Source organism: Ursus arctos, unplaced genomic scaffold, assembly GCF_023065955.2.
Source record: "Ursus arctos isolate Adak ecotype North America unplaced genomic scaffold, UrsArc2.0 scaffold_30, whole genome shotgun sequence".
Lineage (NCBI taxonomy): Eukaryota > Metazoa > Chordata > Mammalia > Carnivora > Ursidae > Ursus > Ursus arctos.
The window spans coordinates 23,608,522-23,615,552 of NW_026622986.1; the positions used below are offsets into that span (position 1 = coordinate 23,608,522).

Sequence of the window (7,031 nt, forward strand, 5' to 3'; positions counted from 1 at the left end):
AACTTATCCCAGGAACCCCAAGTTTATCCCAGTCTGTCCCATGAGCAAAGAGTTGTCCTGAAAAAATTAGAGGTAGCATTTTTATGATGCTGACTATAAAGAGATGCTGAGGTGGTTCAGGAAGCAAATCCTGGGAGAGTTACCTGGGGAGAGGATCGCGACGCGGACCTGTTGAAGAGGTGCTAGGATGTTGCACAGACGGAACATGAGGAAAAACATTGAGATTCATATGTGGGAAGGAAACAGAGGAACACATGTGAGATCATTGCAAACCGTCCCAGAAAAAAGATATTGTCTGTGTTGATCTAAGTAGAAAGGTCTTTGTAATAATCTGTATGACAAACAGGATGAGGGGCAGAGTTGAGATCACAAATTCATGCCTTTCTGTGTCCTTCTGTTCAGTTGTTTTGTTGGTTCTCAGTAAGTGTTAAATAATAATAAAAATCCATCGGGTAAACCGTTTCAGACAGACTAGACCCTATTAAATTTCAGAGAATTTCAAACCAGAGCATTCAAAGACCATTTGCTGAAGTTCTTTGTTTTGTCTTTTCTTTTTCATTTTATTTGAAGTTCTTTCTTTTAATACACAGATTGGACTGCCCTTGAAGAGAGTTCATTTCAAAACACAGTTTTGAAAATGGGGACTGAGTAAACGACACGTTTGTAAAATTTAACTCTGCCTAGGTGCATTGTTTTATTGTTTCGTTATCGGGATTCTTTGGGAGCAATGGTCATTTGTAGGCAATCACATATTGTGCTAATGACTACTATGGTCAGCCTTGCAAGTCAGATATTTTTCTGCAAATCTTTTTTCACTGAATCTTTTAACACTGAGGAGGAAGTGATGGTGTATTGAACTCAACAACCAAGTTTTAACTTTGCATATGGGGCAAAAAGTGCTAAATTTCATACAAACTGCTGACGTGAGCAGAAGTGCGTTTTGCATGTTTTCTTTAAAGTCTTGATTATTGCCCTGAGCTTGCGGTATGGAGAACAGGAAATTCTGCAGCCAAGGAAACCCCTATCCATATGCAACATCCTGAGGAAGGAGATAAAGCTCCATCAAAGAGTTTCACCATCAGACATGTTGTTCATTTACAGTGAAACCTCAAAGAATGTATCTTATGTGTTTTCATGTATCTTGGGTAGAAAAGATTATTTGCACTTCTGCAATTTATGTGCTGTTTAATATTAATACTCAATTTAAAAGTGAATTTAAAAGTCATGATTTTTCCTCAAGTTTATGAATCTCGTTTTGCAATATATAATGCCGATACATTTCTAAAAATCACTTTAAAGGCTTTTCAATTAATCTTTGGTCCCATTTAAAACATTTAAATTACAGTTATATTTTTACTGTTTATGTATTTAGCTTTATTTCTCAGTCCTTCCCTTGTCTCTGTAACACCAAAATCTTCCCAAAACTTACTTACATAATATAGATCTAATACATATAATATGATAATATATAAATTACACGAATAATCTTAAAATCTTCTAAATTTTTTATACTGTTTACAAACTGGGTTTTACCTTGTTAAATTAAAAATCATAAGTCTAAATCAATTATCTATGCTAATTATTCTTTTAAACAATACAAACATTTCAAATACAAGGTACACAAAATTTAACAAAAAAATTATAAATACTATGAGTTATACTTACATAATTATCATTGGACTTAGTTCTAAGCGGGCCTGGGGTTAAAATAAATGTATCCACCTAGGAACCCATTACAGTATCCCACATTGATGTCATTTTTCTTTCCAAGTTTTTTTTTCTAAGTATTTGGGGAATGTTGTTCCAAGGAAGTGGAATTTCCATTCCAGGTGCATTGGGGTGACCTTCTCAGAGGCTGACCACACATAAACTAGAGAGACAGGCCTGGGTGTGAAATGAAAAACTACAGACGTTCAGCATAATTTTTCTCACCAATAAACTGCTATATTAAGCCTTAAAAAAAAAAAGAGGTGAATTCACATCATATAAAACTAACCAATTGAAAATAAAAAATCGTCAGCATTTAGTACATTTACACACTTGTACTTACTTTACGTGACGTACTTACGCTTTCATACTTACACCCTTGTACAACCATGTCTTTTATTTAGATCTAAAACTTTTCCATCACTAGAAACAAAGTCCTGTATTCACAAACAGTTACTCCCCATTACTCGCTACCCTTGGCCCCGGGTAACCACCATCTGTTCTTTATTTTTATGCATTTACCTATTCTGGACATTTCATATAAATGGAATCTACAATATGTGAACTTGTGGTCTTTTTTTTTTTTCACTTAACATGATGTTTTTAAAGTTCATCCATGTTGTAGTATGTGCCAGTCCTTTTTTCTTTTAATGGTTGAATAATATCCTATTGTGTGAATATACCACAATTTGTGTATTAATTCCTCCACGATAGACATTTGTGTTGTTTCTACGTTTGACTATTGCAAATAATGCTGTGATGAATGTGCCTGTACATGCATCTGTGTGGATACCTGTTTTCAATTCCTTGGGGTACATACCTAGGAGCGGAATTGCTGGGTCATGTGGTGATTCTATGTTTAGATTTTTGAAGAACCACCAGACTGTTTTCCATGGCAGCTGAACCATTTTACACCCCCACTGGTAACATATGTGTATTCCAATTTCTCTGTATTTTCACCAGCACTTGCTAATTTCCATTTAAAAATACATATAGCCATCCTAGTGGGAGAGACTTGATATCTTACTGTGGTTTGGGTTTGCATTTCAAATGACTAATAATGTTTGAAACTTTTTTATTAATGGCTTCTGCCACCATGGACTCCTAGTCAATGTCCTACATATGCTCTAGGTCCCCTGAATTCATGCTTATTCTTTTCTAATTACTCTCAATTGTGTCCTCTGATTAAGTCCAATGATGCCATGTGAACTTTCCTCCAAACCCCAATTCTGTTCCCCCTCTTTGCTTCACAACCTATTTGGATTCAACCAATCTGTTTAATGTAGTTTTATACTCTGAATTCTTTGTGCATTCTTTCTATCTGGCAGAGCTGCTATGTTAAGCAGATAGTTGGATGACATCCTTCAGATTCTGCATGTCCCTGCTGTCTGTTTGGCTATGTGATCAATTTCTACAGTCATGCTAATTATAATATTCTAAATATAATATTAAATATATTGGGAGGTAGGACATTTTGGACTGTGATAAAAATATTTTTGGTAGAATCAGATTGCCATACTTTACATATTAATAACCATTCATTTAGGAAATTTTCCTTTTGAATCATATGACCACAATTTAGACTACAGTTTTTGAGTAATAGCAATTTATCTAAATTGCCTGGGTGATAATTGGTGCCTTCTTGGTAAATTTCCTTGCTGAAGCTCACCTTCAGGCCATGTCACATCTAATTAGGGGTGTCTTGTGGGGAGAAAGGTGCTGATGAGAACAGGGATCATAGGCAATTGGTAGAGAAGAAAAATCTGTAAGTGAGGATTTATAATGTGATGGCTGAGAGACAGAGCAAGGTACAAACAAGTCAAAATTTGATCTGGGAGCAGATCAAAAACGAATTCAGAGGCCAATGATCATGAGCTCAGTGGCACTTTTTATGCACAGCCCAAAGAGCTTTGCGGAGATACACAAAGACTGACAAGTCACCTAAAGCTATAAAAGGATCCATCCCAAATGCCACCATCTGTTTCCACGAAAGTCAGGTCCAATGATAACTGTGACCCCAAATGAGAAACCAAATAGCAGAAATGTTGGAAGAGAATATGGACTTTTGTATCTAAATTTCAAGATTAACAACTCTTGGATACAATACAATTGAAAACTCTAAATTGCCATTCAAATCTAAAACTGCATTGTTTTTATTGTTTCCGTAATGAATTGTATATTGAAGACAGAGGAGAGGGGAGGGGGATCTTGGTTAATTCATGCTACAAGAAGAGTGTTGTATAAATCCAAGGCCACCCAGAGACTGGCAGTGACTAGCAGTGGCCAGCAGTGACCAGCCCTCAAAACACTAAATAAAATCATCACCATAACAGGAAATTGCTTTTTCTCTTCTCTTCTGCTTTGCTAGCTTCAAAACAACTGCTGTCTTAAAAGAGTCCCAAGTGTACTTTTGGGGACCCTGTGTCCCCAGCCTCCCCTTGGCCCTAATGAGAGAGGAGGATGTGCTTTGCTTTGATGTACGGCTGTAGGTTTTCTAATGAGGGAGGCAAGAGATCAGATTCCATTAGGACGTCTCCTTTTAAGCCTTGATTATTCAGCAACCCTGTTGAAATTAGCTGTTCATTCATCCCTGAGCAGCTGCATGCAGGGTTGGACGATTTTGCTTGTAGTGTCAAACTGAGTGGGTCTGAGCTAAAGCACTCCTGAATATTTATTTAATTCAATTATTCCTCTGTGCCGACTTTTTTCTCACTCTAAGCAATAGCACTAGATCGTGAAACTAGAATTTCACCATAAAAATGACCAAGAAATTTGATCTGGATTGTCAGCCACAGCTCGGTTCTCACATGAAGCAAATCCTTTCTGTCCCTTATGCCTGCTTCTCTTCCATGCGACATTAATGCCTATTTCGGGGCATCATGTCACAGCTGCAAAGCAGGGCTGGTCCCTCCTGTTTGCCTGTTCTTATGAGCTCCCTGCAGGGCTGCCAAAACAGTCATATTTATGACTGTCAGGCCCTGACTAGAGTGGTTACAAAGTCCTTTTTTTCAGAACGGGGGCCAAGTTTTGCTCCCTGTTCTGGGAGGTGTGTAGAGCTCCAGAAGGCGTCAGAGAGTCAAAGAAGAAGGAATGAAGGATGACTCTGACACAGGGCAGAGATTTAGTGCCAGGCTGGAAAATTGGCAAGGCTAGAAGAGATTCACACACACACACACACACACACACACACACATGGAAGTGACATTCTGATCAACAGAATTATTGTCGTGCATCAAGGGCAATGGGCCACCAGGAACAAATGTTTCTTACTCTTGAATACTTGCTGATCAAGATAGTGAACTTTTTTATGTACGTGCTTTGGGTTTATAAGAGCTCTGTGTTACTGATTTAACAGTTCCGCCAGCCTGTGCTCTTCTCCCCACATCGTCCGCTGCTTGAGTTACTTTACTACATTTGTCATACGTGCAGTGTGTCCCAAATATTGAAAACTACCCAGGGACCTTCAAGCTCCTTGGGAGTTGACCCTCATAGTTTTTTGTTTGTTTGTTTGTTTGTTTTTTACTTTGAGATAAAGTGGGCTAAACAACTCTTTGGCCCAGCAGGAGCTGGCTCCACCATTTCTTCTCCAGTCTTTTCAAACCATGTTGGGATTCTTCCATACTTCTCACATCTCCTGATGGGTTTCATGGTTGTATTTATTATTCTTATGACCACTAGATTGCTGGCCTTGTTAGTAGGTCTCTTTCAGCCTGTCCACTGGTTATTTTAATGATCCTGTACGCATTTTCTGAATTGGGTACCAGCTTCACCAGCCTCTACATTGTTTAATGTTTGCTTGGAACCATTTGGGACTAAGGACCGTGGTAGTCGATGACACGGGCAACTGACATTTTACAATACTCCATTACTCAGAAGGATGCTTTCTAACTATGTTGGCAAGTTCATTAAAAATGTAGTGTCCTCAGCAATGTTGAATGTTAATACTAAGAAAGGTGAGTTTGACATTTTTGTTAAACAATAGAAGTATGAAGGGAAATGGACTGTTTTATATGCCTCTAAAACGCAAAGCCCAATTGTGAGATATTTAGTTTGGAGTCTGAACCTATCATCATCCTTCACATGTCTTTGTGTTGCTTTTGTGCCCATCTCCACATCTCTGGGCTGCCCATTCTCCTTGGGATGTCTGTGCCTTTCCTGTAGTAGATACCCTTTTAACGAATATCCAGTTAGCACCTCATGGATGAACTGTCACTAAATTCTTCCTGCAAAATGTACAGGGCCAGTCCCATGGCATGCTAGACTCTTGGAGCTGAGAGGCTGTTTTTCACACACTTCTGCTTCTACTGATTGAGTTGTTTGCTTACTGAGAGTAAGATGTGTTTGTTCCAAACTCGTTTACGCCTGACATACTTATTATTGTAATACTGTAATATAATTAAACATTAAATAAGTCAAAAACACATGAGTGCCAAAAGAAAGAGGGTTATTATTATGAAAATCAAATGAAATGCTTGGAAAAGAATGAAGATGAGCTGCTTAAAACAAATGGCTGTCAAATTAGGTGTGGACAAGAGAATCATATAGGACGAGCCAAGTAGTAAAAATCAAGAAGTCTTCTTTACTCAGATTGCTTTGCAATTCTTTTCACATTCTTGCTCCCATTTGAAGAAACAAATTGGAAATTGTGTTGTTAATGCATTGTAGGTGTGATTTGTGTGGGGGGAAAAAAAGGGAACTCCAATTGGAAGGCTTACATTTAGAAGGAAAACTTGTGTTATATGCAAGTAATGAATCATGGAACATTACATCAAAAACCAGGGATGTACTGTATGGTGACTAACATAACATAATAAAAAATTATTATAAAAAAAAAAAGAAGGAAAACTTGACCCTACAATCAAGTCAAGGAGTAAACAAATGCCCGATACATGTTTACATTAAATTAAATGTGTAAAGCAAAGATTATTTTTATATGATTTTCTGCGCATAACTGACCATCTATCTGAATCAATAGCCAATAAGAGACTTCCTAGTGTACATATCCTTTAAGGTACTTCTTACATGCACTATCCTTCTGGAAGCTTCCTCTGACTCTCCTCTCCAGGCTGGATTAAAAATCCCTTGTCCTTCACATGAAAAAATGTTCAACATCATTGGCCATCAGGGAAATTCAAATCAAAACCACATTGAGATACCACCTTACACCAATTAGAATGGCAAAAATTGACAAGGCAAGAAACAACAAATGTTGGAGAGGATGTGGAGAAAGGGGAACCCTCTTACACTGTTGGTGGAAATGCAAGTTGGTATAGCCACTTTGGAAAACAGTGTGGAGGTTCCTCGAAAAGTTAAAAATAGGGCTA

At 37.8% G+C, this 7,031-nt stretch overlaps 1 protein-coding gene across 1 annotated transcript in view; it reads left to right on the forward strand.

The window, feature by feature from the left end:
* Positions 1-7,031, forward strand: part of FAM107B (family with sequence similarity 107 member B) — a 233,574-nt gene that overhangs the window by 132,893 nt on the left and 93,650 nt on the right. The window lies entirely within an intron of this gene.